Below are 13,387 nucleotides of genomic sequence, written 5' to 3'. Positions count from 1 at the left end.
GCATTGCCCATAGGGGCTGTGGCCTAAGGGGCTAAGCCGGGCCCAGGGCACCCCTCTTGGTGGCCCTGGGTAGGTCTGCCTTGCCCACCTTCATCCCAGACCCTAGTCATTCATGTAAGCAACTGAATTGCTGGCGGGTTAGGCCACTCTTGGTGACTGGCCATTGGCACCCTAGCAAGAGACCATGGGCAAGAAGACATGGAACCACCCATAGACTCTGAAGTCAGCCGCTTGGGTGTTCTCCCATGTGAGGACCCACGTGAGGCTCAGGCTGGATGGCCGCGATGACCTCTCCCCACCTCGTGGAAATGCAAATGCCACTCTCGCCAGTTTCTAGCAATGGCGCTAGGAAGCAGGCTCCTGAGGGACGTGAACCTTGCATAGGACAAAGCTTCATGGCAAGGTCTGCCCGTCTATCCCCCGACGGCGTCCAAGAGGCAAATTAGTCCCGGCAGCAGAAGGAACAGCAGGAGAAACGAGTGACTCATCATTTAGAATCCAAAACATTTTCGCCGACAGATGGCAGGTGGTTCTCACAACAGCCCTTGCCCTGAAAGTACCTGGGGACGCAGCCAACAGCAGCCGGGCCGGAGCAGCCCTGCCGAAGAGGCGGCCTGTGAACGTGACCCTGGGCCGGCAGCCGCCCAGCGCTCCCACAGAAAGCATGGCGCAGACAAAGACGCTCAGATGGGCCCCACAGCCCGTGGTCTGGTGACTGATCGCTATCAGGCGGGACAAAGGCAGGCATCCCACAAGCGAAACTCCGCTTTGGTTCATGCACTTTTCTGCCATTTTCAGTGGGTTTCAGGGTCAAATGCAGGCCTGTCCCAAGAGGCAGAAAAAGTCCCTCTCTCCAGAATGTTTTATATTAAATTGGGACATAAAGGCCTTCATAATCCATTGAGATAAAAGGGTGTGCCGGTTTCTGCGCTTTGGGGCATAGTTTAGAGGAGCCTTTTGCATGATAAGAGGATCTACCTTTTGAACAAAAAGTGGTGAGAAAATGAGCTTATTTTAAGCATGAGTTTGGAGATCATTCTGAGAGCGAAGCAGGAGCATCTGTTTTCTTAGTTCACCGGGGCAGCACACCACCACACGGTGAGAAGTTTGGGAGCCTGTTTTCCCGAAACCAGACCCAGCCAAACCCCGCCATACCCGCCGAGGAGGGCAGAGGCCACCGCGGGGGAGTTCGCAATCCGAGGGGAGCAGGCTCTCGGTGACTCATGGATGCACAAGACAGTCGCTCACATTATAAAAATAAAATTGGCTGCTTCATTTTGTGGCTCCGCTGGGGATGACATTTTCCTTTCCTGATCTGGGCAGTTTCTGCCAGTCCTTTCTGACGCCCCTCTGTGTTCCTCCATCTTCAAATGGCCCGGGAAGCAGCCGCGCTCCTGGGCGGCCGCTGTGGAAGGACAGAGCTCCGCAGGGCTGTGTTGGAGCCGCTTAAATCCTCTCCAAAGAGGCTGAACGACTGAGGTGACAGCCACCAACCGGGATGACTGAAGAAGCCTCGCTCTGCGACCCGGCTGCCATGCTCAGTGGGCTGTGGGGTCAGAGGGGAAAATGGAAGACCAATTGCCGCTCAGACAGTAATCAAGGAGATGCTGGGGGCAGGAGCCAGGGGAGGAATCGTAGCTGTCATGGGACATAGAATCTTCTTTTTCTTTCTTTCTTTTTTTTAAAAAAAATATTTTTATTAATTTCAGAGAGGAAGGGAGATAGGGAGAGAAACATCAATAAGGAGAGAGAATCATTGATCGGCTGCCTCCTGCACACCCCACACTGGGGATCGAGCCACAACCCAGGTATATGCCCTTGACCAGACCACAGGCCTTTTTATAATACAGGAGAGGAAGGGAGAAGGAGAGACAGAGAAAAACATCAATGATGAGAGAGAATCATTGATGGGCTGCCTCCAGCACGCCCCACACTGGGATCGAGCCCATAACCCAGGCATGTGCCCTGCCCAGGAATCACACCGTGACCTCCTGGTTCTTTGGTCGACATTCAACCACTGGCCATGCCAGCCAGGAGAATCTGTTTCCTTAAGGGGGAAAGAAGAGCAAGGCGCTTGATGAGGTGGGATGTACTCAAGTGGACTCAGCTGACCACGTCACCAGGGTGGACTGTTTCTGCAAAAACAAAGGTAACACGACAGAAACCAGACACACAGGGAGGGCGGGGAGCGGGACTCCCCAGGAGTTTCCCTCCACGGAAAGGAAATGCATGAATGAGCTTGGACAAGGCGCACAGAGAGTCCCAAAGCTACTCCTCGCTTTAAGAAGAGATGCAACTAAAAAGGTCGCTGTTGCACTTAATGTGTAGGTTAAACAAAGTCAATTACCGTCCACCTCTCCGGGTATGAGTGCTGACCAAGGTCACTGGAAAAGAAATCCTTGTTCCAGTGAATTGGCACATTGTTTAGACCTCCCTCTCCCCTCCTCCCCTGCCTCCTTTCTAGTCATTCCAACCCAGCAGCCCATTTCTGATGCATTTTTTTTTTTTTCCGTTGGAGGACAAACAAAACCACTGTCCTTTGGCCTAACAAAGCTCCTAGTTTCATAATTGTCATGCCCACCAGTTCTTTACAATAAGGACGTCTGTGCAGTTTGTGACTGGCCGAAACCGCCTCTGACATCTGTCCTCTGACGGAGAGGTGGGGAGAACCGGCGACAGGCAGCCTGGGCCTGCTCTGGCCGCAGCCCTGAGAACGGCAGTGGCCAGCCTCCTGCAGGCCTGCCATGGGAGCGTGGAGGCAACTCTCACTCTCCCACCTGGGAAATACAGACGGGAAACCGCCTGCACCGACCCTGGGATACGGCAGTGTCAGAACAGACCAGCCTGCTCTGGCTGGTTTGGCTCAGTGGATAGAGCACGGGCCTGCAGACTGAAGGGTCCCAGGTTTGATTCCGGTCCAGGGCATATACCTTGGTTGCAGGCACATCCCCAGTAGGGAGTGTGCAGGAGGCAGCCTATCAATTACCGTATGTTTTTCTCTCTTTCTCCCTCCCCTTTCCTCTCTGAAATAAATAAAACTATATTTAAAAATCAAACAAACAACAACAACAACAAAAAAACACGAGGTGTCAATGGTTCCAGACTGTAGAGGGTTTGTTTGTTTCCCAACCCCAGGCCTGAGCCTCAGCTCGCTCTTTTCCTTCTTAACCCAGTCCCCAGCAGGCCCGCACCTGACTCAGATCATCTGTGACAATCCATTCAACAAATCCGTATTTAGCACCTATCTGCTGGGCTCATGTGAGGTCCATCCGTGAACAGAGCTGGCCCCAGATCCCTGCCTACATGGAGGTCACATTCTAATGTGGGGAGACAGAAAAGAAACACTACACGGAATGAAGAGCATGGTGTGAGCGAAAGGGACACATGCAAAACAAAACAGAAACGCAGAGCCTGGCAAGGGGGATCTGGAGAGCGTGGGGGCAGGAGGAGATAGGAGGAGATTTTTAGCTGGGTGGTGCAGGCAGACCTAAGTGACAAAGTAACATCTAAGATAGGGGTGTCGAACTCAATCAGAGAAGGGGCCAAAATCTAAAATCCAGCCTAAATCGCGGGCCGAATGGTTTACTGAACAGTCATAAACTGTCATTGTGATGGAAACGCAGCGGAGTGCAGTGATGACAGCGTGGTGCGGGCCACATTGCAAGGCCTGGCGGCACGGATTTGGCCCGAGGGCCTTGTGTTTGACACATGTGATCTAAGAGGAGAACTTGAGGCAGGTCAGAGAGGCAGCTGTGTGGAGGTGGGGCTGGGGATGGGGAGCAGAGTGGGTCCCTAGCAGAGGGTCCTAAGTGGGAAGCACACCCGGGCTGTTAGCAGAGAAGCAGGCAGCCAGTGGCTGGAGCTAAGGAGGGTGGGGCTGTCAGAGGTGGGGGAGACAGGTTACACACCTTGTGGGCACCCATGGGGAGCCGCTGCAGGGTGCCTACGTGTGTGCCCACATCAGCACTCTGGCTGCTGTGCTGAGAATAGGCAAGGGTAGGTAGGGCGTGGGAGACCAAACAGAAGCTCTTACTTCTATCATCCAAGTGAGAGGCACAGACCAGAGTGCCCGCCACAGATGTCAGCTTCTGGGTCTATAATTCATTTATTTAAAAAAGCAATACCTCGTTTAACTATAAAACAGCGTTAAAGTAAATGCGAACCATAGCATGCATCATCGTCTCAGACCGCTTTCCCAGGCAGAAGAGGCCCGTGCTTACAGATGGCACTACAATCTGCCCCCTAAACCAGATACGTTCTTTGTTCATTTAAATGGGAAATGTAGAGAAGATGGAAGAGGGAAATAAAAACCGTCCATAGTCCTTCCAGTCAGAGGGCGCCGTTGTTAATACTTCGGCATATATTATCTCCTTCTGAACGATGAAGTTTATTTTGCACGTGGCTTTTTCCCCCAGGAGGCACACACGCCTATTTTTAACATTCGTCATCCCAGCAAACGCAGCAGTTTTATATCCTTTCCCCAAATTTCTACCGTCTTCATAATTATTTTAGGACAGCCATTTTTCAACACGGTATAGGGTAATTTATTCAACTATTCCCCTTTTATGGCACGTTAACATGTTTCTGGTTTTTTTTGTTTTGCTATAGAAATCAATGCTAAAATCTAAATTTATGTAGCTTTTTGCGCCTTTGAATTATTTCTTTAGGACGATTTGCAGGGATAGGATAGGTAGGTCAAATGGAATAAAACATGTTGTGGATTTTGCTTTGCTTTTCAAAGAATTATGCACCAATCAGTTCCACTGCAGCATCTTCAGTCTGGAGGTTGCTGCCTGTTATGATTTTCCTTTCGTTGGTGGGAAATAGAAAGTGAAAGTGTGTTTTTGCATGTCTTTGGTTGCTATTAAACATGAACACTTTTACATGTCTTTTTACATATTTTAAAATATTAAAATAAAGAGTTCAAAGTGCAGTTAATTTGCTGTCATAATCTGGGACACTATTCCACTTAAAGTCAAAGAAAAGTGGGAACCAATGGGGGTCTGAGAGATCAATGTCTTTGTCTTCATATTCATATGTGTTGATGTATGCACCATAATCAATACAAGCATTGCATTTAAAAAATACGTATTGTCATGAGCTGAACTGTACGCATGTGGGATTTTTATGAATCAAGTCTTACTTAAATATATATCGCTTTATTGAGCCAGCAAACTGAACACGTACAGGCACCAGAAATGGGGCACAGAGATGAATCAGATAGGTCTTTGCTTTCAAGCAATTTCCAATCTAGTGGGAAGAGGCATGTAAATAAAAAAACACCATATGTGGTAAGTAGTCTGCTTGTCTTTTACCTCATTTGACAAAAGTCTGAAACCAGCTCAGCACAGTAGTGGCAGAAAATGCTCCTATTGATCTACAACAAGCAGTCTTGGGAGGTTGTGTGAAGGCTCCACTTCAGAGAGTCTGGTCAAAGCCACGCGCCTTTAGTCTGGGCACGTGGGCCACCACGTCATTGTCTTCTCACGCCTTTTCATTGGGTGTAAGAAGAGGGTGGAGGAGCGACAAAAGGCAGATGGAGGCAAAGGCCAGTCTGGGGGCATAGGAAACCAGGCCACTCTGCAGAGAGTATTTGCCGCCAATGACATTTACTAGAAAGGGGCCATTGAGGAGACGCTGAACGCTGGGCTTGTGGAAACGCTCTTGGCCGTGGTCCTGGCTCTTCCGGCTGTGCTCCACTGCTCACATCACCCCCCACTAGGCTGGGCCAGCCAAGGCCTCTGTACCAGCCAGTCTAGATTCTTCAGTCCCACCTCCAGGAAATCCAAGATGGGGCCATCTGCTCAAAAGAGAATAAATCACCATGCACTAGAGCAGTCAACCCCAAAGGCTGTCTCTTCAGTTTGGGACAGAGTGGGAAGACCCGTGTGCAAAAGGGGATGGGGGCGGGATGTACAGATGGCAGACAAGAACAAGGCTGCAAGCCCTGGGGAGAACACAGCCTATCACAGACAAATCTTTGATTCAGTGCAGCCAGTAATGCCTCCCAAACGGCTTTGAACTCCTAAGACTATGCCCAATAGGCAAAAATGGAATAATTTTTCTAAAGGAGACCTCAGCATCCAAAATTCTCTGGAGCTTTTTAAGATCTGCCCCAGTGACTGGAGTTGGAGCCTGGGAACTGCCACTTCAGATCTCCCCTGACACCCGAAACACTAAGAGTCAGCCAGGCTAGGAACTGCTGGGCTGGGCTAGGCCATGTCAGGGTCCCTTCCAACAGCCATGGTCTGCGAGTCTCTTCATCCCAGTCTCAACAAGGAAGACCGGTGGCTGCCCTGGGTTCTCAGATCTCTGCTTGGACTTCCTCCTTGCCAACCTCAGCCCTGCTGTCAGTTCCAGTTTCAGGCCCCGTCTCTCTCTCGGGTGACCTCTTCCTTCCCCAGGTTTCCCCAACTCATCATTCCCTCCAGTTCCCACAGAAGAAACACTCTTGTGTAGAAGATAGAGAGCATGGGATTTGGTCCCATGTTTTATACCTGGTGGGTCATGCTTTGCCCAAGCCTCAGGTTCTCTGCCTGCAAATGGAAATGACTGCTTCAACAGGAGGTGTAGTGAAGAGTCTGATGAAGAAGTCCTGTCTAGCTGAAGCCGGTTTGGCTCAGTGGTAGAGCGTCGGTCTGCGGACTGAAAGGTCCCAGGTTTGATTTCGGTCAAGGGCATGTACCTTGGTTGCGGGCACATCCCCGGTGGGGGGTGTGCAAGAGGCAGCTGGTCAATGTTTCTCTCTCATAGACATTTCTAGCTCTCTAACTCTCTCCCTTTCTATCTGTAAAAAAATCAATAAAATATATTTTTTTAAAAAGAAGTCCTGTCTATGTTTTGACACCTGCAAATCTACACAAATAAAAGAGTGAGATGCAAATTGACCATACCTTCATGAAACTCACCAGCCAATTAGGAGTTATTATGCAAATTAACCCAACAAAGATGGTGGGTTAATTTGCATACATAGACATCAAGCAGCTGTGGGTGTTCTGTACTGCCCCAGCCGCTCTGGGCCTCTGGGCAGCATGGGAAGGCAGAAAGGTGGCTCTGGGCTGGAGCGAAGGCAGTGCCAGCAGCCAGGAGAAGGAAGGCCCATTCTTGCTTGAATCTTCATGCATCATGCCTCTAGTATATATATAAATGCTAAGTTTTGTTTGAGTAACTACCCATCTTATATTGTTGTAATTTCTCTCTCTTCATTTGTTCTGCAGACATTTATTGAGCAGCTGCTTAGTGCAGGCATTGGGAATGTGCTCGCTACCCATAGGAGCTTCCATCCCATGCAGGGAGGCACACTGGCACACAGAAAACCACAGTATCGGGAGATAAGCACAGCTGTCCAAACAGTGCCTGAGGCATAGTAGGGGCTCAGTAAGTGTCTGTGGAATGGGTGAATACATTAAGCAGGCGTCTTCAAACTACGGCCCGCGGGCCGCATGCGGCCCGCAGAGGAGTCTGATCTGGCCTGCCAGGTTTTTTGGGCAGTGAGCGCAGCCGAGGTGTTACAGTAGGAATTAGTAGTTCATATAGTCCGGCCCTCCAGCTCTCTGAGGGACCGTGATCTGGCCCCCACTTTAAAAAGTTTGAGGACGCCTGCATTAAAGGATATTATGGAATCTCAGATCAAGGAAGTTCCTGGAAAGTGATGCAGGAGCTGAGGCTCAGAGGGCTGGGTAGGAGGGGACCAATGAACAGCTGCACTGCGTGGCTCATGACACATTCATCTTTGTGGTGCCCTGGGTGCCTAGCAATGGGCCCTGCATGTGAGAGGTGCCAACTTCCCTGTAATGAAACTGTTCAAAATCCTACGTTCAAAACAAAACAAAGCAATTACTTAATAGGAGGTGTGCAGGAGGCAGCCAATCAATGTTTCACTCTTACATCGATGTTTCTCTCTCTCCCTCTCCCTTCCCCTCTCTCTAAAGGTCAAAAAAAATATATTTGTAAAAGCTATAATGATAGAAGGGTCCTTGAAGAGAAGGCAGAAGCAGTACAGAATCATCTGAACCCTGAAATCCAATGCATTCCATCATCCCTGACATTTCCCCTCTATAATGGCGCCCTGCAGAGAGCCTGGGAAGCCGAGTCATGCCGAGCATTTACTGCATGAGACCATATTGGGGGTGGGGTGTGTGCAGCATCCGCTACGTTAAGCCCCACTAGTTGGAAAGGAGTCCAAGTAGGATTCTGCTGGTATTCATTTAGGAAGACATCTCAGCTGGCAACCTTTAAGGAACTCTAAACAACTGCTTTTGCAAACTTTCTCATGTGCCATTTTAAGAAATGCTACATGACTAGCTGTCAGCAGGTGTTTGCCATGGGAGGAGGCTCATGTTGCTAAGTCGAGGATGATAGTTCTTTGTTGTCCTAAGAAGAGACCAGCAGAAAGCCTAGCAAAGCTCCCCACGCAGTGACTGTGAAGGAGAGGACCTTGGGTTTGGTCACACGTGCACGTGACTCAGAGGCCAAGTGTGCGAGGGAGGAAAAGGCCTCAGGACCAAGCTGCACCAGGAGGGCGACCAGGGAGCGGAGCCCGGAGCCTTGGGCAAACAGGGATGCTGCCCTGGGAAGCCGAGGATGAGGAGCAGAGGCAGCTTCCTCTCAAGTCCTGATGACGTAGACTCAGGAGCTGTCTAGAAAAATGCCTGTCAGCTGAAACCAGTTTGGCTCAGCGGTAGAGCGTCGGTCTGCGAACTGAAAGGTCCCAGGTTTGATTCCGGTCAAGGGCATGTATGTTGGTTGCGGGCACATCCCCGGTAGGGGGTGTGCAAGAGGCAGCTGGTCGATGTCTCTCTCTCATCGACGTTTCTAGCTCTCTATCTCTGTCCCTTCCTCTCTGTGAAAAATCAATAAAATATGTTAAAAAAGAAAAAAAAAGAAAATAAAAATGCCCGTCAGGGTTCTGGGGTTCCGGCCTATCTAAGGAGAAAGTGGTACCCAGGGGCTAAGCTCTCTTACCACACCAGATGTCAGGGCCAGCCTCAGTGAGACACCAGTAAACATAAAGTAGTTTCTAGAATAAAGTTGCCAAGAGATATGGGAAACCTGCTTTCATGAGCATAAATGCCCCATCTGGTCCAGGGCCTTAGAGGACATCCCAACACACCACGGTGGGCAGAGGTGCAGGGAGACCCCTGGCCTTACACTAGGAGACCATCTTCACGCTTTTATATATACACTAGAGGCCCAGTGCACAAAATTGCATGAGACCCAGACTCGCTGCACCAGCCAGACCCCAGGCCTCACAGCGCAGAGCTTCAGCCCTGCCTCTGCCACGTGGCTCTGACCCATCGTTTGGTCATGACACTGTTAGGGCGTCATGACCACGGGCCTTTTATAATATAGCATATTTTTAATTGATTTCAGAGAGGAAGGGAGAGAGAGAGAAAGAGAAAAACATCAACAATGAGAATCGTTGATCAGCTGCCTCCTGCATGTCCCACACTGGGGATTGAGCCCACAACCCAGGCAGGTGCCCTGACCAGGAATTGAACTGTGACCTCCAGACCCGGAGCTTCTTTGAGCCTCAAAGTTTCCTTCTCTACAAAGCAGAGATGTTAACACCTGGCCTGATTGCTTTCCAAAGCTGTTCTGAGGAGCCACGAAGAGAATAAAGGCAGACACACTGTCCACTGTCCATGCCTGTGACCATGATGGGTGAGGAGGTTTAACATCACAGTGGCTCTTACACACCTGGGCCTCTGGGTCTGGGCACCGAGGGTTTGTGGGGATCCATTCCATACCCAACTGGATCTGAACTTGGGGGTTCAGATCCAGTTGGGTATGGAATGGATCCCCACAGAACCCCTGAGTCTCCATTTCTGCTCAACCAAGTTCCCGCCAGAAGCATCCTAAACTTCGGATGATGATCCTAATTTCAGGGTGCCCTGGAGACTCATCTAGAGGAGGCGAATCTTCACAAGCACCACTGAATGAGTACCCCTTCAAACAAACAAACAAACAAACACACACAAAATAATCTACCACCTGCACCAGGAAACACCCTCTGTCCTCCAAATGCTCTCCCTGTCTGGCCCCAGTTTATAAAGCAGAATCTAATGCGCTCTCTCTCTCTCTCTCTCTCTCTCTCTCTCTCTCTAGCTCTCTCATCAACCAGAAGGTCAATGTGAGAAGGCCCCTGAGCTGCGTTCTTTTGCAGGGGAGGGGGAGCCGAGACCAGCTGTCTCACAGACCTCAGAGAGGTCCCCAGCAACCAGGTGGCCATCCACCCAAAGACAGAAAGCAAGCCCTTCGCTGGACGCGGCTGCCAGAAGGGAACGGCACTCGCACTTGTAGCACCATTTCCTGGCTGAGAGCTGACCTACATTGCCGTCCCTGCCCACGCTGGTAATTGTTTACCGCGGGGTGCCTGTTCTTTGGCCGCCGTCCTTCCTCTGGTGTTCAGCCTGTTAATTAGTTTCCAGGGGTTCTGTTGCACCAACTGTACCAAACCCCTCCTTGTGACCTGTCTGCTGGCTTTCTTGAGCTCTCCCGGGGGAGCAGATGCCCTCAAAGCCATCGCCGTGACCCCCAAAGAGTGTGCCACTCACAACAAACACCTTGGAAGAAGGGAGAGTGTGACCACGTGGGCATGCAGAGAGGAGGGGGCAGGGGAACGAGAGGGGAAGGCGGGCAGGTTAGCCTGATGGAGAGTTGCTCTCTCTTCTTTCTTTGTTAAAACCAAGGAATAATCAAAGCAGAAAAGAATTGCGAGGGCAGAGAGGGACAGGCAGGGAGCTCTAGGCTCTTGGTCGGGAACCCAAGGATTCCGGAGTCTAAGGAGAAGACCAAATCAAAGCACCTTTAGATGCTCGAAGGTGAGGAGACTGGATCAGAGAGAGACGTGACTAAGCTGGTGAGTGGAAGCATCTAGAACAGCTCCTCCACTCCCTGCCTACAGGGACAAGGGTCTCTGTACTCGTGAGACAAATGCCTGTGTGCCCTCCTTCCAGGCGGGGGTCCATCTGTCGGATCCCGCTCTCCCCTGAGTGCCTGGCATATAAGAAATCAATCAATGCCCTCGGAATAAATGAAGGCAGAATGCGTTGGTTCTATACAGGCTGTTTCTGGGCTCAGACCTGTCAGCGCTTTTTGTAGGGGTTTTCTTTACATGCTAACCACAGTCCTGTTTCAACAACGGGGGTGCTGTTTGGATGACCTGGGGAGCTGCGTACCGCAGCGTGGGTAACATCTGTGTGGGGCCGGGGGAGAGGGGACATATGAAAATGTTTGATGGTCTTTTAGTTCAAGGAATCCAGTGAGAAAAGCAGAAGCGCCAGCCAGAGAGGAGCAACTGGGGGACCAGCCGCCTCTGATCAAGGCCGGGAGCGGACGGCCAGGGCTCTGGCAGGTGTGCCTGGGAGGGAAAGTGCAGCCGGGAACACTGAGTGATGGTGAGCAGAGGCCCTGCCAGAATCAAGCGGAGGCTCGTCAGAGATGTGCCTCGGGCGGACGATGAGAGAGGTCTGGGGACAGGCCGGCTCTTATGAAGTGTTGCTGGATGTCACCGTGACTCACTTGGTGCCAGGTCTCCAGCTGGAAAGGCAACCCAATTATAACGGCTCCCGTGGGAGGATCTGGTCTCTGCCGTGGAGATGCTGTTTCTGGTCCCCTCTCCAGGGACAGCGTGGGCTGAAAGGCAGGGCCTTCTGTGCCTCTACAGCTCAACAGACCCCCGGACACACCGACAAAGCCCTGTTCTAACCACGTGCTTTGAAGGAGAAAGAATGCTGGAGAGCAAGTGAGGGCCTAGGAAGGGCCTTGGAGGGGCCATGTGGAGGCCGTGGGAGCCGGAGGAAGCGGGGCCTGGCCTGGGGTGGGCTCTCTGACTGGGGGGCCGGGCACAGGCCTTCGGTGCTTGGCTGGCAGGCTGTTCTGCCACCAGGGAGCTTGGATGCATGTGCCTGGGGGAAACCAGCCCACGTGACGCTGCTCTGACTCAGCCAGTGCCCTGGGCACCAAAGGTTTCCTCAAACCTTAGCCAGTTTGGGACATTCCAGGCAACAAAGTCCCTGAGTCAGAGTCCCTGGTTAGGAAAGCAGATGGTGCTACCCGTGCCCCTTCCTCTAACCGGCATTACAAAACCTCAGCGAAAGGAGAGGGTAACGGTTCACGGCACATCCCTCACGGTCACAGCCACGGCTTTGACTCTGCCAGCGACCTTTGCATAAGGCAGGATGTCTGGCCCTTCCTGCAGAAATGACGGACTGGGGGCTGAGGGGAGGCCCAGCTGGGAAGGAAGGGACAAGCCCATACATCCTTTCACGGCCGCAGGAGGTCCAGGAGAAGCGAGACCAAGGTTTATCCCAAGGCACAGGCAGAGGCTGCGAGTCCACATTTCGGATTTTATTTCGGGGGCGGAAGGCAGATGCTGGCTCCCACCTTCCCCTCCAGCCCTCACCCCAACACTGAATAATGCAGCGTGCGCTCCTCCGACAGCCCGGGGAAGAGCCTGCTCGGTGGAAATGCCTCACAGCTGCAGACCGGCTGCGCAGCCCTTCAATCAAGGTTACAGCAGGCTCCAGAGAACAGAAAAGCAAGGGTGCTGCTCCCCGCACCCACCCCTACCTTCTCTGGGACCTGGAAGGACCAGGATGTACTCAGGGACCAGGAAGGTGCAAAATCTTCATTAGCTCCAAAGGAGTAAGGGGCAGGGATGGGAAAGGCCGGGGCTGGCAAGCTCTCTTCTCTCCCCTCCGGGCACAGAGGGCCCATGGCTTCTCCTGCGTGTAACCCGGTGTGATGGATATGGCCAGCTGTTTGCAGGGAGTGGGGGAGAAGATGGACAACCCTCAGCCATAGCAGAGGGTTTACTGTGATGTAGTGCAAAGAACACTGAGCCCGGGCTCGGGGGACAGGGTTCTGTCGTGTCAAGGCTGTGTGACCGTCAGGAAGCCCATTTCCCTCTCTGATTCTCAAGCTCCTTGGGTATGGAAGAGGACAGTTGATTCTTTGGTCTCTTTCAATGGTTCTCCAGTAATAAATTTATTTTTAAAGAAGTAACAGGGGGCTTTCCTCTCTTCTCCACTAGATGGCACTGTGTCTCCAACTGCAGGGCCAGGGCCTGCAGCAATCCCGTGGCTGTTCAGCGGTTCCACTTGGCCTAGCACAGCCCAGGCCTGGCTGGCTGCAGCCCTTCCAGCAGGAGGCTCAGATGGTGCAATCCGGCTCTGCAGGTCGAATCCGGGCAGAACAGGAAATGGTCAGGAGCTTACACTTCAAAACGGCATTTGGGTTTAAAAGGGCAAAGCTCTGTTTCCTAGAGGCAGGGCCTGGACTTTTAAACCCCCACAGCATCGCCCCACATATGTGCATCCAGGGCACATATGTCATCGCCAGAGAATCGAGGCACAGACCCTGTGCTACACCTCCATTTTTGGCT

The sequence above is a fragment of the Pipistrellus kuhlii genome, unplaced genomic scaffold (genome assembly GCF_014108245.1).
Source record: "Pipistrellus kuhlii isolate mPipKuh1 unplaced genomic scaffold, mPipKuh1.p scaffold_m20_p_2, whole genome shotgun sequence".
Lineage (NCBI taxonomy): Eukaryota > Metazoa > Chordata > Mammalia > Chiroptera > Vespertilionidae > Pipistrellus > Pipistrellus kuhlii.
Note: the sequence above shows the minus strand (reverse complement) of the source record.